The sequence below is a fragment of the Anoplophora glabripennis genome, unplaced genomic scaffold (genome assembly GCF_000390285.2).
Source record: "Anoplophora glabripennis isolate ALB-LARVAE unplaced genomic scaffold, Agla_2.0 scaffold587, whole genome shotgun sequence".
Classification (NCBI taxonomy): Eukaryota; Metazoa; Arthropoda; class Insecta; order Coleoptera; family Cerambycidae; genus Anoplophora; species Anoplophora glabripennis.
In genome coordinates, this window is record NW_019416700.1 from 192,574 (window position 1) to 211,747 (window position 19,174).

Genomic DNA, 19,174 nt, shown 5'->3' on the forward strand with positions numbered 1-19,174 from the left:
AACCAAAAACATAAACATAAAACACACCACAGAAATGAGACAACCCCCAAATCCAAAAGCCAAAGGCTTGTGCGGAAGGGGGCTACACTTGAAAAAACGCGGACAAACACCCATTATCCATCGACATTGTCAGTGCCGACACCGGGGACCGAACCCGGACCAGAGTAGGAAGCCTAGCCGAGAAATGCTTGCCACCGCACTCTCGACCGACTGCGCTACCGCGGCATTGTTCAAGGGCTGAACATTTGTTTGCAAATAAATTTATTTTGTGTTAATTTAAAGATATTTCTATCACTTATGAAATATGAATATGAACTTATTTTGTACCTGAAACATAGCGGTCGCTAAAAGTACCTTAAACAATATTTAGTTCTTTGTCGTATTTTTTTGTCGGTGGAGATTTTAAGAAAACACATATGCATATGAAATGTCACTTTACTAATTTAAAAAAAATGCACCCACAAAGCGTAAACTATATAGAACGGCATCTAGATTAGTACACGATATAGAAATTGTGTGAAAGTTCACTCAAAGTATGGCGCTGTTATAGTATTTTTTTGCAAATATAGTGTATCCTTATATGATGTTTATTGAGATTTAACTTATTGCGACTTACAATGTATTAATTATAAATTTAGCTGTTGTTTTCGGCGTTTCTGACAAATTATTTAATTTTAAAATATCATTTCATATTATTCAGTGCGGTTCAGTGTTGAAAGAAATGGACTGAACAAAGCAGAATTTTCTAGACAGAAAACAGAATCTAGACAGAAGATTCACATTTGAGTTAAAAATAAAGTAATACTGTTGAATATTATTTTTTGAATAACTAATGCGTATGTAAGTTATTGTTTAAAAATAAATAATTTTGTAAATGTTGCATTATTATTTTTTAATAACTTATAGTCTGTACAACATTTATCTTATTGATATTGATAATTTTATAAAATCATCATTCTAAATGCCTAATAAAAAATAGTTTCCGCTCAAACTTTTAAATAAACTCAATACTATAGACCCCTTTATATAGTGTATGCTTTGTGCTCAATAATAAAAATAGTTTCTGGTCCATCCATCAGAAGCGCTGAAACTTTTAATGCTAGAGATTCCACTTCATGTAGTATATCCTTTGTCAATGTATCGTTCCAGAGATTTCAATTTTTTTATTTTGTTCGTAGCTGATGACTAGTAAAAAAGCTATTTTTCTCTGGGACGGTGCATTTACATGTTATAGAAACACATTTAAGCAAATAAATTGATGTTTCAGTAACATTTGTATTTCCTTAAAATATTTACACGAAAAAAAAAAGAACAAAACTATTAAAGATATTCTTCTTATATGTTTTAGGTAAAAAATAAGGCTTTATTCATGAAGGATTATTCTAAAAACTAGACAAAATTAAAGTAATTTGATTTACATCGGTTTATTTCAACCAAAGAAGCTACCGTTGAAGTAAGTTTATTCGCTTCCGTACATTCTGTATGGCAGATTCTGTTTCTTAGTGATATACTCTGTTGTGTCCAAGATAACGGTTGTTGTTTTTTTGTTTCGACAAGAAGTATGGTAATTTATTCATTTTCCCGGAGGTCTTTGATGGCCTGGACTTCGTTCCTTTAATCAGATTTGGTTTCGGAGGTTTGGCAATTCGTCGGAGAAGACATCGACAAGTGGTTATCAGGGTGATAATGATTTTCTCTTTAGGCATCGTTTTGGGCATTATGACAAAATTCAACTCTCTGGTGTGAACGTTTGTAACCTCGTCAATTAGTTCTACAAAAACTAAATTAATGACGACCCAGACTTATCTCAACTAGTCTGTCTTTGTGTGGTTTTTCGGAGAGTAATTTCTCAATATTCTTGCTCTGACTGTGTATAATGCTCTCTCGGTGGTCGGTTTGTCGGCTATAGCGAGGTACTGGCTTGATGAGGTTTTGTGTTGGTTTGGACATTATGTTTCACCTTCAAAAATTTTGGCATTATGAATTCATCTCGATATGTCCGTAAGAATGTTAGTTTTGGTTTAACAGTTTTTTTTCTCGTCCCGTACTTCTCCAGTTTCTTTGATATGACGTAAGTTTAGACTATTTAACATATCGGAAGACATACTGCTCTCTTGTTCAAATCATAGATCTAATAGTATACCATATTAGATCTATGGTTCGAATAAACTCAGAAATTGGAGGTTAAGTCGGTATTTAGGTATAGTACAGTGTGCACTGGACTACGGCATTTCGACTATTAGTGGTTTTTAATAGCTTAGTATTTACTAAATAGTATTTACTAAATAGTATAAATTCATTCTAGAATTTTGACATTTTACATGTGTGTTTGTTACACACGGACCTAAGTTGTCTATCATGGTTAATGGCCTGCTCTTACTATGAATGATTTTCATTGTCAAAGTTGTACTTGATCAAATTCATCTTGATCGCGAGTTTCAGATGCATGGTGACCAAGTTACCAGACTAGCACTGGATCTCATTCTGTCTTTGAAATGTTTGGTAAAGCTGTAGGCAGCTCAAATTTGGATAATAAATTAGTCAATTTAATGAAATATGAAATATGAGAATGTGACTCCTTCATCAAATTGTTGGAAAATTTATTAGGTAAAATCTTTTAAATGTAAACCTTGTTTTACACAGATGAATTAATTAGATACCTATATGTTTCCTCAATACACATGGTTTGTGAAAATAAATTGAACTTATACCATACCGCATGCGTATGTACTTCCTTCGATGAAAATTAACCGATACACGTCAAGCTATCTTGGTACAATTGCCTTAAGAAGTTACAAGCCTTAGAAAAAAATGTTTTTTTATTTGTAAATCAGTTCGTTACTCCATGTAAGAGAAATTTTGTAGGAGTAGGAGAATAAGAACATTGGCTTATTTTTAATTTAGAATTTGGAGGTTGTTTTTTGATATATTATTTTTATTGTTAGAGTTTAAAAAAAAACGGGATATATTTTATGAAACCTTACTTTAAAAAGTTATACGAGGTCTATCCAGACTGAACTATATATTTTTTAAACCTTATTATTAATTTTATAGATTATTGGTATTTGTTTCCTTCACAGTACTCCCTTCCCCTAATCACACACTTTTCACAGCGATGTTTCATTTGAAATGGCCTTCAAAGTCTGCGACGAATTTGCTTTGATGTCATCAATAGTCGTCTAAAAACGGCGTCCTTTCAGCGGTACATAATTTTTATTTCGGAAATAAGAAAAAATCGCATGGAGCCAGGTCTGGGTAGTAAGGAGGGTGAAGGAGGACAATAATCTGATTTGACAAAGCTGAACGTGCGGGCGTATTGTCACGGTGCAGGAATCATGAATTGTCTCGCCACAACTCTGGTCTCCATTTGCGGATTTTTTCACGTAACCGTTGTAAAACGCCTTGATAGTATACAGGGTTCACTATTTCACCTCGAAGAAAATAATTCAAAGTGCACAATTTCATTAAAGTTGAAAAAAACGGTGAGCATCACTTTGATATTGGATCGAGACTGGCGTGTTTTCTTGGGGCGTGGAGATCCTTTGCCAATCCATTGTGATGATTGAATGTTGCAACCGTAAACCCAGTTTTCGTCTCCTGGTATAATCCTTTGACTGAATGTTTCATCGTCATTGGATCGTTCAAGGAGTTGCTGACAAATTTTCTTTCTGTTGTTCGATCATCAAACGAGGAACAAATTTTGTTGCAACTCAATACACGTGAATTTTTCAGTCAAAATTTCATGGCACGACATAATTCAGCAATTTCTCTGACAGTCAAACAGCGATTTACTCACACTAGATCTTTGACTTTCCTGACGTGGGAGTCATCAGTTGAAGTCGAAGGATCATCTTCAATTGACTGACGACCGCTTTCAAATCGTGAAAACCATTCGTAACATTGCGTACGACTCAGAGCATCATCTTAAGCTTGTTTCAAAAGTTGAAACGTTTCCGTGAATGTTTTCTCCAGTTTCCCGCAAAATTTTACGTTGCATCGTTGTTCCAGAAAACCGCACATTTCAAAAATCGTCACTAACACTTGAAATGAAATATCAACAATCTAAGAACATGTGGTTACAGAGAAGGTTATGCGCAACGCAATGCTGTCAACTGCACATCACTAAATATCTCCATTAGAGCGTAATTAAAGAAGTTCGGTTATTTTCTGAACAGACCTCATACTTGTTGCATGTCGCATAAACACATTGTGGTAGAGAAACAGATTTCGAGGCATTCTAGACCAACTAAAGTTGATTTTTTTGCCAAATTTGTAAATAATTACGTTAAATAATTTTTGCTATTTAGACTAACTTGTCTCTATCCAAATGTCGGAAACAGCCTTTAGAGCGTGGTTATGCGAGATCAAATTTGGAGTCGTTATATCAGTAGGCGTTGACAAATGAATGACATTTGTCTAAATCGAAAAGTATATTTAGCTGTGAAAAATGTATCAAAAATATGAAGATTAATAATTGGAATAGATCAACCTTAAATACTTAGCTTTTTATGATGGATAACTAAAAACTGGTTCTCTAGAACGATACATTTTAGCGCCGTGCAACAGGTGTACATTTTAACCGTAAATACATTGTTTCATATAATACCTATGTTCCGAATCTTTAGGTAATAAATACGCTTATGTTCGTCCTCATCTACACCAAAAACATGTCTACCCCAAATTTGAGTACCTACTTAGATAACACATGTTTGCAAAAAAAAAGTGGTAGTTCAAATATAGCAAAAAACCGCGTTTTTCGCACTTTTAAGTTAGGATATCTCGGAACGTGACGTGATGGAGCAATTCTGAGTTCAGATTCGGATTCTACGCAAAAAATTACTTCAAAAATGACTCTCAGCTGCTCTAGAACAAAACCTTGCAGAACTGTATAATTTGACCAAAATTGGTTTATTTTCGTCCAAGAAGGTTACTCGTGAAATATGCATTCGTGATATATCCAATTAAGATTATGTCGAACGATATTTCAAAATGATTTAAATAATTATTGTAACAACAAAACTCGGAATAAGAAGTAATGATACAATCCCAGAGAGTTACTTTATATTTGTTCACTTATCTCGGCGCATTAAATATAGTTGTGATCAATAACTCCAACTCTAAAACGATTTCATTTTGTCGGATGCACCATGCACCGCTATTGAACTATTCGTTCGACCCAGTATCTAGCGGGCACGATAATGTGAACCAGGATACGTGACGTTAGCGGCGACAAGACTACTGGCGACAAGACGCCTGGGCCTGGGCAGCGTGCGTGAGTTCTTCACTATTTTCTATCACATCGTCTCCTTTCTTTCTAGGAGAGCAATCAATAGTGGAACATGCCCAGTAAAGGATGACAAAACGCGTTAAATTTCAGTTGTTTATTGATTTTATTTTCATGATTCGTGTATGTGACACTAAATATTTATTATTCGACACGGAATTTTCTAAATGCAACTGAACAAAATCGTTATCGATAGAAAATTGAGAGAAATTAACATAGATACCTATTTACTTGAAAAAATGAATGTAAATATATATAATCTTCTCATTACAAAGTAAAGACGTTTTGGAATAACAAAATGTATAAAAATTAATAAATTTTCCATTAAGAAATCTATTTAAAACTTTATTTTAGGAATCTGATTGGGCCTGAATTTTGTTCAATGTTAATAAAATATTCAGGTAATTTGTTTTTTTCTGGTAATATAAACTTTGTAATGACAAATTCTCGGTTTTCGAGATCTCGTCAAATAGAAATGCTTCAGGTGGAGGAAAAATGTTAATCTTCATTTAGTTTCGATATTTCAATTTGAATTAATCTTATAAATATTTGCAACTGGATATGTGATCGAAAATAGAGAAAATTTAATTTTGTGAAGTTTATTAGGTTTGATAGGTTTGACCCATATTTCAATATATTAGCAATTTAATGCATCACTGGTCTTCTCACGACTCACCACTCTCATCTTTGTATTACTTAACGTAATGATATATTCAATTAAGGTACATGTCATGTGTTACTAGTGCTGTAAATTGTATCGACAGTCTCAAACGTTTTTATATGTGACTTTATGGATTATAGCTATTATATATGTCGGAGACACTTGGTGGACACGGGAATTATTTTACTCCGGTGTCTCCTTTGAAATAATACACGGGTGACGTGACACTATTTATTACAAATACGGGAGCTGTTATACAAGTTATAAAATAGGAACTAACGGTCCGCCACTGTCAGCCCTAGCAACCTGTTGACTACTTCTCTATCAAAAACAATAATAACAATAATAATAATAATAGTAAAAGCCACACGGCTATGGTTGTTTCATCAATTGAATGATCCAGGTGCTTCCCGGGCTTTCAGTTTTGTTCCGTTCACAGGGGCGGTACCCAGTGCATTCCTTTACCCTATCAGTTTACTTTTTACCAAACATGACCATATAAGGAAGTGTTTACAAAAGTTAGATAATGATGGTCTTTCACACACAGACTAAAACTTAACTCTGAAGAGATAACAATTTGGTACTCTAATATTTCTGTAACATAAACAAAAACAAGCCCTCAACATTCCATCGACGGTGACAGTTCTTCGAGTGGCTACGAATTCATAAGGGGTTACAAGGGTGACGCCGACATATATTATATAAAAACTAAGTATTTTAAATATTTTAAAATTATTTCTAAAAAATCTCATCAATGTGCTTCCATATAAGAAATGTAGTTACGCAAAAGGTATTGTCGTATTACTAGTTCTCACTGCATTTCGAAAATTTACCACACTTTCCAATCGGGACCACGAAGTCGGAGAAAACCGCCCCATGCTAAATCGATCGTAACGAGCCTAGGACGATGTCCCGAAGGATCCAGAACCCCAGCTCGGCGATGTAGAGAGAGCGGAGAAAAATTTCACTACACTTTCCAAAGTTCCCGCCATCCTACCAAAACAACGGAGAATAAGGCCCGTTCCATATTCGAGTTTCAACTAAATTTGAACCTGATGGAAATACAACACTCACTATAGAGGCCAATCCAGAAGGATGTCATGTAACAAAAGTTCGGAAATGGTCAGGACGTCAAAGCCGAGCAGTGTGAATAGTGCGGCACTAAAATGTACCGCGCCATAGAGCCACAAACGGAGGTGGCCCTGCCTGTGACTAAACGTCAGCAGAAATATAACCAGTGTACGGATATCTGGCCAGAGTTTGTACTCGTTCCAAATGTATGCTTTGTTTGTGTCCTATGTTATTATAAAACAATTATTGTATTATTAAGCCCAAAATAAATAACACAATCCAATCTTTCTTAAAATATTGTCCGAGTTACATTACCTCCTAAAAAAATACCACACGAGCTCTTAAACCTACATAGCTCCTTAAGTTACCTGCCTAGGTAGGTCCGTCTTATCTACGGCGAAGACCTTTAGGGATACCTTCAAACTTTGAACTCTAAAAACACTAATGCAGTGCATCCGTTTGTCTCAGAACCAGAAATATAGCGTGGATCCATCTTCTAAAGCATCCTGAAACTCGTGATCAATGAAGGAGGTTTACCCCTTCCTTTAATAGTCTCTAAAATATCGGTCTGATACGTCCAATAGTTAATTAACAATTAACGTTATAAAAAAAGATCTTGGGAACAAAAAGGCGTAGATGATTTCTCTTTTTTTAATTACAGTAAAAATAAGCTCTATTTAATGCAAAAAGAGCGAATTCCCGAGTGGCTTTTGCCCAACCCTGGGACAATTTGGCTACTTAATTTCAACTTTCTGAAATTTTTCTGTTTTCGATACGTTTCTTTGGATTATTTAGAACCTATATCTACAATATTACCTTCTAAAATTTACGTTTAGTAATTAAACAATTAGTTGCAAGAAAACGAACGAAATTAATTAACAAAAAGCTGGAGCAACAATTTCACGGCCAATTGAATCGGCCTTCGGCACACATGTTGGCCTTTGGGGTGACCGTCTTTTCCATAAATTTCATCAACATCCATCGCTTTTTGCAATAATAATGTGCAATTTCCGAAAACTGATTTTTCCGCGTTCAACCTTTATTTCGAAGTTAACAAATTGGTAAATTATGACATTAGATTCATTAAACATTAGATAATTTGGTTTCCTACCACATAAAATGACTAATTTTTCCATAGGTCGTCTAGATTTTCGTGGACAGTAAAAAAAGTGAAAAAACTCGTAAATTTGCCACTTACCTGCAACTTGCCAACTTAGCGTCACTTCTCTCGAGTTACTTTTTTGAGATTATCATTCTACATACCCTTCCCCGTAATAAAACGCAAACAATGTCTACTAATATTTTTTTCAAACTCTTACTATTCGACTGCAATACAAGTATATGATTGGTATTAGCGATTCAAACGTGGCGACATGTCGCTTAAAGACATTGAACGTCCGGGTCGGCTTTCTACGTCCAGAACTGATGAAAACGAGCGCTTGTGTAAATATAGAAGACGTACTATTGATGTACTTGCTAAATTATTTGGTCTTTCGTGGAGAAATTCGTCCCCAGCTTGTTGACTTCCTTATCAAAAGGCGGCTCGTGTCGCTGCTTACTGTGACTTACTTGTTGGACCACTTGGAAGTGGACGAGAACTTTTTCGACAAAATCATCACCGGGGATGAATCGTGATCTTATGGGTACGACCCTGAGAGAAAGCAACAGTCGTCGCAGTGGAAGGCTATGAACTCCCCTCACCAGATACATGCCCAGCAAGTGAAATCGGCCATGAACATAATGTACCTAAATACGTTTTTTGGACATACATGGTAGGTATTGTTCTCGTTAGATGCAATCTAACTTTATTTGGATTTAACTTAAACGTTAGCGTAGCTTATAAAACCAATGCTGAAACATTTCGGCTAAATCAAAGCACGCGCCTAATTTAGTTGACGTGATCTAGTGGGTTGCGGCTCAAATAATAATACCAAATATTAGCATATCGGATATTTAAAATTCATATCGTGAATAGAATATTTACCGAAATACTAGAAGAAATATATGTGAGAATCAGATAAAATTTGACTATAAAAAAGAAAACACGTATACCTATCTAGGATTTTTTTTTGATAACCAATACAGCATATTTTTACAGGATGAGATAATTTGCCTTTTCCACTGACACTAAATTGAAATTTATAATGATATAATACTTATTATTAACCATAGCGTGCAAAAGAAATTACTCTTAAACAAGGTTTCTGTAAAATCCTAAGAAATAAATTTATTCGTGCAGGACGAAATGGATAACGATTCGGATACATTCGTTCTACGACCGCAGCAGTCTATATTCACCTTATTTCAATAGCATCAATTTACAATTACAGTAATTATGCACCATTTTGTAATAGAGCTAATAATTAATAACAGTAACACAGTTAAAAATAGCCAATTTTATTGTAAGCGGTAGATGTACTATCGAAAAATAAAACAATCAAAATAACATACAGAGTATTAATATTCGGTGGTATTAGGTAATAAATAGACATCGAAAACTTTATGGCGACAATCAGATACATAAATAGTAGTAATCAATATTCTACTAGTAAGTGGCAATACGTAGTAGCAAACATAGGCGAAAACTGTGGTCAAACTGTGTGCCGCTCCATTCTCATAATACACTATACCAATGACTGCCACAAAAAAAACACGTGTCATACACTCGAATACCTAAGCAGAGCGTCAAACTCACCCACTCACGCAATAAACGATAATGAAATGCACGTTCAACGTCTGTCAAAAAAAAAAATCGGGATTGTACACAGGCTCGCTAGGCTGACAGGGCAGGCATTAGGATGCCGCTAGATATGTACCGAATAAATTGATCGATGTGAAGCTTCAAATCAGAGGCAGACATGTACATGTTATTGTACAATGATGCGGATAGGTATTACTAAAATGTGAAGTAGTTGATGCTTCGCCACCATTAGTAAAAATAACACCTATTAAAAACGTCGACTATTTTAGATATGCGCCTGTGACCTTGATTAATGTTAAACAGTCATTTTCGTTTCTGAAATATGTATTTACCGATCACCGCGGATCACTTAGGCCAACTGTTGATTATTTTCTACAGTCACTTTTCTTATGAGTAAGAAATTATTGTTTTGTTAATTTTTGCTGTAAGTAGAATTCTAGGACGACGCTTGCGTTGCTTTCTTAGAATTAATCGCGCTCGACACCTGAAAGACTATACTTAATTGTATAATCTTTCCGAAGTTAGTTGAACATATATAAAAACGTCTAACAATAAAATTTAATGAGTTTCATAGGCGTCCCTAAAAAAGTTTTCTGTTAAAGGTAAAAAATTGTAATAATTTTTATACAATGTGTAGAAAATTTCTATTATAATGTTCATTTGACCCACAACATATATTAATTATTTTTTGTCCTCAAACAAATTTATTATATTGATGGTAAATTTCGTTTTGCTCCGTTTCAAAAGTTCTCCAAAATGCCATTTTGTGATAATATTACTAAACAAAATATCCCTCTTATTTCTCCCTTTCGCAATTGTAATATGAATGATTAATAGAAGGTGCCTATAATAAATTCAAATTACCTGAATCACACCAAATTCCGCATTGCTGCACTGCACTGCTAGGTCATTTGTTGACAACCGAATTTATGGGCAGGTGGCCCAGTGTGGCTGTGTTGTGCCGCGTTTGCCCGCGCGCTCATTCTTCTGCTTACGATAATGATATAAGATGCGGTAAAAATATTCACTTTATGTCAGCAAAAGTTTTCACAGTTATGATCTCATAAAATCGCTTTTCTTATTTATTTCCTAAAATTCAATAAAATCTCCTTTTTTCTCTTAATTTTTCATAAAAACAAGGGAAAAAAGAACTTAATAATTTAAAATGAATAATAAAATATTCAAATATCCTCTGTAAAAAAATGCGATTATAATAGATACATTAATAGTAATATAATATCCAAAATATAAACCTATTTTGTCTATAAATTTATTTATATTCTGCTTACATATTCAGTAATGTTTCTGTTTTTTTTTCTTTTCGTCATCGTAACAATTTCGCAGTTATTTAACATTAAACAAGATCATCATTTTTTTCAAGCTAATTTAAGAACCGAAGTAATTTTTCAAAATAACAATGAGCACAAAATTTAGTTTGTCGATTTAATCGATACTGTATCTCCGAAATAGAAAAAGTTCCCCATCCAAGGGGACAGAAAATGGACGCCCCTTATACAATATAAAATGATAAATGCCCACGTTTAAATGAGGTTTAGAATCTTATGATTACAATGTATCATTTAAATAAGAAGAATGAATAATCTATCCTGCACAATATGGAGCGCAGAAACGCCTTCCCCTTTCTACACAATAAAATAAAAACTATTATTCTCCGCAAGTCTATATATTCATTAATGTCATCCGTCACACCTTAATAGTATAACCGTTTAGCACATTGATTGTTAAATATACCTGTTTATGTAGCCGTTAATTATTTTCCGGTTGTTACTATTTCTTACACAAGACAACTCATTAATGAATGGGCGTTAGACGCCACAATCATTAACCGCCTACAATTTGTTTCCGGAAAATGTTTACAGCGCCTATCAAAAGGGTATATCACGAGCCATTTCATCCTTTCTTAATACACACAAATGCATAATTATTTCTACTACGTATACCATGGGAATACATAATATAGAATACAAAGGTAAGAAAAGGTAAAACTGCAAAACTTTAAGCACGAAGGCATAAGACGGTACAAGATACGGGAAACTGTATTAACCTATGATACGTATTTTTACAGACCTGACTAAATACGGGTCTAAAACAGAAGGGACACCCCGTTTGTTGTTTTTTTTTGTGCAAGTAGTTTCATTTAATTCTCATAACGACGCGGCGATTCAGTTATTTGTATGTATGAAACATTCGAATTTTGTTGAGATATAGTTCCAAGAAAAAAATAAGCCAATAAAGTTCTGTTATCGGAACTTTTGTAACAATTTACCATGACAGGGGCGTGCCTTGAATTTTCCGCGTTATTTTGAGAATATTAAAATATACACAGGGTGAGTCAGAAAGAATGGGTCAACACGAAGCTGGATACTTTACTTGACACCAAAATATTATGTTTGCGCTCATCATGTACGAATGTCGCTGGTTTAAGAAATACAGGGTGTTCGAGGTTTAAATTTTATTCTGAAATTTCTCAATAATTGAGAAAGTTTTGATAGCATGACTCTGAAAATTAGTAGTGTTGGGTTTTTTGGTGTGAGAATTACGAATTTGAAGCTGAATTTTGACGTTGCTCCTAGAAAGTACTAGTTTCACCGTATTATTTAGGTAAATCAAAACATATATTTTTTATCTGTTGAACTATGCTTAAAAAAAGTTAAAAATCTAAAAGAACGTTCAATTCTACATAAAAAATGTCGCCTAACTTCATCGGTTTCTGAGTTATTTGCATTTAAAAGTTTCAATATTCAATTCAATTCAATTTGTGGTGATTTTTTATTATCAAAAGATGAAAATAACAATAACTATTATTGATAATAGTAATAATAACAAACCTTAAATCAAATGCTGGCAGTGTCCTTATTTTTTACAATTTCTGTCGGGTTTAAGTAAGATAGTTAAAAGGTCGCAGCGGTAGCCGAAGCGGCTAAGGCTTGCCTACTAAAGCTATGGTTTGTTAGAGCTGTAGGCGACGCAAAGCAGACAGTCAGTTGTGCGCGTCGGACTTACGTTGAAATCTAGAACACAAGAAGATACGTAGCTGGTTTGTTAGAGTCTGCTCAGGTGGACTGACGGTAGGCAGAAAATTATGTCCGTCGTCGGTTCAGTCGAAATCAAATTGGATTTGATTTCAACGCAGTCGTTCAGTTGAGCGCACGGCGTACAGTGCTAAAAAAGCATTTATTTTTAAAGAATTTTAAAATGGCAACCAAGTTTTCACCAGAGGAAGACGAGAAATTAATCGATCTCGTACGAGAACATCCCCCATTGTATACCGTCCCTTCCAAACGTCTGTTAGAAAACATTCGATCTTCACTTTTATTTTGACGACGACAACTAAGTAAATTTAAAAGATCTTTTTCATGGTGTTTTCTATAAGTATTGACAGCAAAAAATATTCAACCATTGTCATGAAAAAAAAATTTTTGCCAAAATAATAATAAATATTTTCGTCTGCACTTATCAGCATACAATCACAAGCACTAAATCTAACAAAACACCCTCCTTCAAAACCGATAAAGTTGAACGCTACAGATTCTGCTAACCGCGTATGTCGTCTGCGACGCACAGTTCTAACAAACCAAAGCTTAAGGCGAAACCGCAGTGGGTTCGAATCCCGCACGCGGCAGGAAAATTTGAGGGAATTTTCTTAGAGGTCTTTTAATATCTCATGAGCCGCGAAAAGCGTGGCGTATCCCCATAATTCTTCTAGTAAGCATGTTGTGAAAACATTGACTCAGAACTAGACCATGTGCATCATTACAAGTAGACATGAACTAAGGCGCTCGGGCATCAATAAAGTCAATTGGCGAACGTTCGTTATATATATTTTTATTGTTTAAATTAAAATAATAAAGAATAGGGCATTTTATTGTGATATTTGTAATCGGATCAAAGTCTTGTTTACGCTAGAGCTCGAGAGAGACTGTGAATAATAGGTGTAATGTTTTTAGGACGTAGAATAATTTAGACGACGGTCGGAATTATGTTTCTGCGCATATGAAGTTCAAAGCTCATAAGATTTTAAAACATCTCTACCCATGGATGTTTGTGATTGTTAAGGTGGAGGGTAGTGTAAGTTAGCAGACAAAAAGGGCCCTGATGGCCTAATTACTGGTAAGCTCCATGACATTTACCTTTAAGATAGTTAAAAATCGCGTCTTCTTATTTGCCAAATGTGATTCTTTTTTTTTGACTAAACCTCGTATTTAAGCATTTCTTGAGTTCTCGAACAACTTTGTTAAATACAGTTTTTAACTAAAACAAAAATTAAAGGTAGGTACTTTGTTTATGGAAAATTTCACATTTTGGATGTTTTATTAGATATTTGATTACTGCCCATGGCTTCCCAAGATAAGCAAAACTTTTTATCAAGAATAACTTTTTCTCGAAAAATAAACAATAAAAAAGTTTACAAGATTGCGGTACCTCTTCCGGGAACGCACTGTATAAAGTAGATTTTTCGGACTAAAATTTGTTTTTATTATTCACCTTCGTTTATTTTAATAAGAAATTGCACTGAAAATGTACAGGACGATACACGTACGAAGAAACATGCCTTCATGACTGCAAAATACAGTATGCACTGTAAGCTTCTACAGTGAACGGCACGCCGCGCTGCCAATACCTTTCTACCTCGGATGTCGAATGCGGTTAATTCCAAGAAAGTGACGCAGGGTCTTCTTGGAATTCTATATCAATAAGTATCGGTAAATACTTATTTACTTCGTATTGTCAAATACTGAATGTATTATTCTGAATGTCAATTTAAAGAAATTTGAAGTAAAAAAATTCGGCTAATGGTAATGTATTATTCATTCTACATATCATTTCAAACTATTGAGGATTACTAAGATGAAATCAACTAATATTTCAGAAGCTTCAATAGATCGGTCAAATGGAGTGAGTTGAGATTCCTGTACTCCCTCCCCATCCCTCTTACAAATTTTTAATGTTTACATGTCATGTGGTTACTTTTGTCTTTGATTTGAACAGTCAAATATTTATTACTCATGAAAATTAAAAAAATCGGTCTGATAAAAATTTGTAAACACGAAAATATTTTTTGAGTGTACTGCAGTGAGCGCGTAAATTATGGAAGAAATTGAATAAAAAAGTAGCATAGTCACATTCAATTCTTATTAGTCATTTTTTTAATAAGTGATGACGTCATCGATTTGTTTTAAATGGTGATCCTTCCCATTTTGATTTCAATGAATAACGTTTTGTATGTTGAATATTCTTTATTAATAGGCAACAAAAATTTTTCTTATACATCGCTATTTAAATAAATTTTATTATATGATGTATCAAAATGATGTCCATTTGTCAACTAAACGATTTATCAAATCAGCCATAAAAAATGTCTCCCTACCATTTTTCGCGATTTAAAAAACACTGATGACATCATCAATAACAATTAAATGACTTGTAAGAATCGGTTGTGACGTCAAAATGTTTGTTGCTACCGTGTCTCGTTGTTTAAAAAAATATATCACTGTTTCATTGAATTCGTTATATAATTTAACCGCCCATTGTATATTTATTAAATATGTTGTATGAAACATGAATCTTGAAACATATAACTTCATTAAAACGAATCACGCAAATTTATTATAGAGTATAAATAAAAAAATCCTACATACTGATTTAATAAAGTTGTTACCTACTGAGTCATTTATTTTATATCTACACTAATCAATTTACAGGTTCTATTTCAAGATTGAGGTTAAATATTGATTTTCCTGCAACTCCTGGAGTTCTGATTGTTGGGTATTCTATGCTATCATATTGAGATCGCGTGTAAAATTAAACAATAGTAGATAACTCGCTGTAGGTGTACATGTCCCAAAAAAAACGCAGGATTTCATATGACGAAAAAGGTTTTATTAATTAAAAAGTTGGCAAAGTTTTTACATGTGTTTCAGCGACTCATTTGACTGCGGCTGAATTTCGTTGATAACTCTCCGAATTTCTGCCTTTAATTCATGAATGGTATTCATTTGCGCAGAATAAATTTTGGATTTTACAAACCTCCACAGGGAAAAGTCGCATGATCTTGGTGGCCAAGTCACTTCACTGTTACGTGATGAGTCATCCATTAAATTTCTACCGTAACAAGTGGATAATATCACGTGCTGTATGGCAGGTCTTGCTGGAACCACATATCATCCAAATCCATGTCATCCAAATGAGGGAACAAAAAGTTTAATAGCACCTCTCGATATCGTTTCATTGACAATGACTGCGTTTTTAGCCTGATTTTCAAAAAAGAATGGACTAATGACCCCACTGGGGTAAAATCCACACCATACTGCACTCGCTGGGTATACAGTGGTCGTTCTTGAATGACCCAAGAATTGTCTCTAAACCAAATTCGATGATTTTCTTAGCAAAATCACCGTTCACTTGGTGATTCTCCTACATCCAATCAACGAATATCCGGCGATCGTCTGGTTTCAATTCCTGTTACGGGAATTTCCGCTATAGCAATATTTTCAGCTGAACGGACAGTACGAGACCGGCCTGTTTTTCTATTGTCTGCAACCGAACCTGTTTGTTCAAATTTGGCAACTAACCATTTCACAATTGTTTCATTCGGGCCCAGAAAATTCCACGTAATTTGCGCACAGTCTCAGCTACACACAAATTTCGAAATATTTGCCCATATTGTAATTTTGCCACTTATTTGCAATTTGCCAACTTAGCGTCACTTCTTTCGAGTTTTGATATCATTCTACCACTCATAAAGTGCACTAAAATATCTAATAATAATTTTTTCAAATTTTCGAATTTTAGGATTGTAAATTTTTAATAAAAATGTATTTTATGTAATATTAGCTGTATTTATTTCTCGAATAGTTTGTAATTAATAAATAAAAAATTGGATCTGTTACGTTGAATGTGGGTATTGAATTGTAAATGATACTTTGAATATGATCGCCTTTTTTAATAATCATCATGACAAAATGTTCATTCAAAGCTCAAGTCCCTATAGAAAATAATTTCATTATAATATATACTTATTGCTTTCATTTTTCCAGGAAGTTATATTCTTATTTGGTAGTTAACATTAAAATATTTTACCTCTTTCAGTTGTAAACATTCTATTCAAATGTAAAACAGCTCTTTTTTACTGAGATTGTGAATGAACTGTCGAATTATATATGTATAATTATTTTTTTTAGTTACATGTATCTTTTACTTGATTTATAAAAAATAGAAGACCACCAAACTTTTTTTTTGAGAAAGGGTGATTGATCTAATGATTATTTTATTATTTGTTCAGTCTAATAACAAAAGTAAATGCATGTTATTACGAGCGGTCATATACAGAGCCTTTGTAGATGATTACAAGCCACGTGACCAGTAATTTTGTTTGAAATAGGAAGTTTATCGCGTTGGCAAATAAATTTTAGTAAAATTAAAACAATAAGATCAATACATATTTTATTAAAACACAATATTCTGTTTCATCGGCTGTGACAAGTGTAATTTTTCACGAGATTCTATTCAACCAATCAGCGATCACGTTATCTCGAGCATAGTCATAACGGTTTGACATTGTTCTTGGAAGCGAATCACTAATATTGATGACGCCAAAATTTAGGTAATTTTCGTTACCATTACCAATCGTGCATTGTTGGGTTGCCTAAGCTTGGTGGTCACGTGGTTTGGAAACATTTGGGTCTGTACAAATACCTAGTAGGTGCCTTAAAATTATATAGATGGCGTTGCGGATAAAATAAGTTTTTTGATTACAGGATTTGTCAAAGTTGTCCACATGAAAAAAAAACACTATTTAGAGCGATTTGAACGTGAAAGTATTTTGAAAGTTTTCATATTAAGTTGACTTGGTTAAAATTATTATTATTATTATTATAATTTATCCAGCTTATCACCGAAAAATGTATTTTGTTGTTATGGATAGTTATAACTTAGTAAACAATAACTGTCAGTACTGAAAAATATCTTAGTTTATTTGCACTTGAAACGATATACGAAAATAGGAAACTGTCGTGTTTTCAGTTCCGACCGGATTTCGCCTATCTTTCAAATCGGGACTAGAAAACCGAAGGAAACCATTTATTTTCAAAAGTAACCTGCAAATGACCTCTATAATAGTCAAAAAATAATATATTTTGTATCAATAACAAAAAGTGAGCAGCATTCACAAAAGAAATAAAAATGTACAATATTTTTTAAAATAACAAAGTTGGCGTCGATTCTCCGCTCAACCTGAAACACCAAAACTTTTCGAAATATTTTCCCACATATACGATGTGTTCACAGATGGGGTTGAATAGAGAAACACCTTTTTATTAATTCAGTGTAAAAAAATCCTGGTTCTGTCCAAATGTATAAAAATGTAGAGAGAAATTTAAGAACATCAACATTTCTCCTTTTCCAACATTTTGTATGTACAGGGTGGGTAACTTTCAATCAAGGGTCAGTTTTTTAGGGGTAACAGTACGTGTTCCCTTGAATACGATTCAATTTTTTTTTAAATCAAATAAATAGTCGAGTTATAATGAGTTTTTTAAAATGCAGTTCTTGTGTACGTCGCCACTGTATGTATTACAAGTACATTAATTGTAAGCAACCTACAATGCGTGTGAAGGGAGATGGTGCCGGTAAATGGTGACGAAGTGAAGGGCGTCAGTTGTTCCGCATTTGGAGACATTACATCTAACTGTGAATTTGAATGTTTTTCATTGCTGGAAGCCATCAACGGACTATTTATTTTTGTGTATTTCATTTATCATTATTTATTACTGTTTGAGTTTTTCGCTAAGTTACTTGTTAAGCACTGTTTGTGTGGCGAACGCCCACTCAACAAAAGTAACTCGCGGCGAATTGTGTGGAATTGTGCATGCGTTGCGACTAAACCGTGCCGTTATTAGAGGTTACAGTAGTTTTTCCAGCGGCGGGGTACAAAAATTACTAAAAAAGGTTAAACAAATTTTTATGACGGAATTTGAGAAAATAAACTATTGATACGTGTTGCTAAAGGCCAAAGGAAGCCCCTGTGATCGCAACTCAAAGTTACATCCTGTATATTTCATTTAGGAATGGGGGTTCTCATTTAATATTAAGCTTTACCTACATTTATTTGCAAATAGGCAATTTATCTACCAAAATACTGCTTTTGTTTCTGACAGGCCCAACTTAATTTATCAAAAAAAGTATTGCAAATAATTTCTTAATCAAACAATTTATAGTTTCGTAAAACTCTAAAATTCGACTTAAAACTGTTAAAGTTAAGATCAGGAGACACCCTGTACGTATCAATTATAGGAAAACTCTACCTATTGGCTCACATAAAACTAAATTTTTGAACATTTGAAGACAAGCAGATTCTTATATTTACTTTTTCCATGAGTGTAAAAATAAAAAAGTTTCTCCTCCTTTCAACTTCTTCAATAGACACACTTTATTCTAA

General features: G+C 33.9%; 1 protein-coding gene across 1 annotated transcript in view; it reads right to left on the reverse strand.

The window, feature by feature from the left end:
- The window catches only part of LOC108911562 (mitoguardin), a 126,325-nt gene that overhangs the window by 94,530 nt on the left and 12,621 nt on the right, over positions 1-19,174 (reverse strand). The window lies entirely within an intron of this gene.